This window comes from Morus notabilis, unplaced genomic scaffold (assembly GCF_000414095.1).
Source record: "Morus notabilis unplaced genomic scaffold, ASM41409v2 Scaffold8074, whole genome shotgun sequence".
NCBI classification, from domain to species: Eukaryota; Viridiplantae; Streptophyta; class Magnoliopsida; order Rosales; family Moraceae; genus Morus; species Morus notabilis.
In genome coordinates, this window is record NW_010357818.1 from 1 (window position 1) to 393 (window position 393).

The window sequence follows — 393 nt, forward strand, 5'->3', positions numbered from 1 at the left end:
ATATTTAAAAATATATAAAAATTAAAAGTTAAAAGATGTAATAAAAAAAGATAAGGGAGGAAAAAGAAAAAAAAAAGTTAAGAAAAAAAGGAAAAAAAATATTAAAAAAAAAAATAAACTTGAGTAACGAAATGGCGGTAAGAAATTAAGAGAGTATAGATTTCACTGATTTGAATTTTACTACAGTAAAAAGTTTTCATAAACAGTCACATCTAATATTTTTACTATAGTAAAAAATTCTCATATAAAATCACATCTCAACTCGAATCAGCGAATTAAATGAGTTCATAATGTTTTGCACGGGTGATGTATATGAAATTGGATAACCATAAGCACAAGAAAAATTGAAAACGTCTTTGTTCAAGTCCGCAACAACTCCAGATCACACGCTCT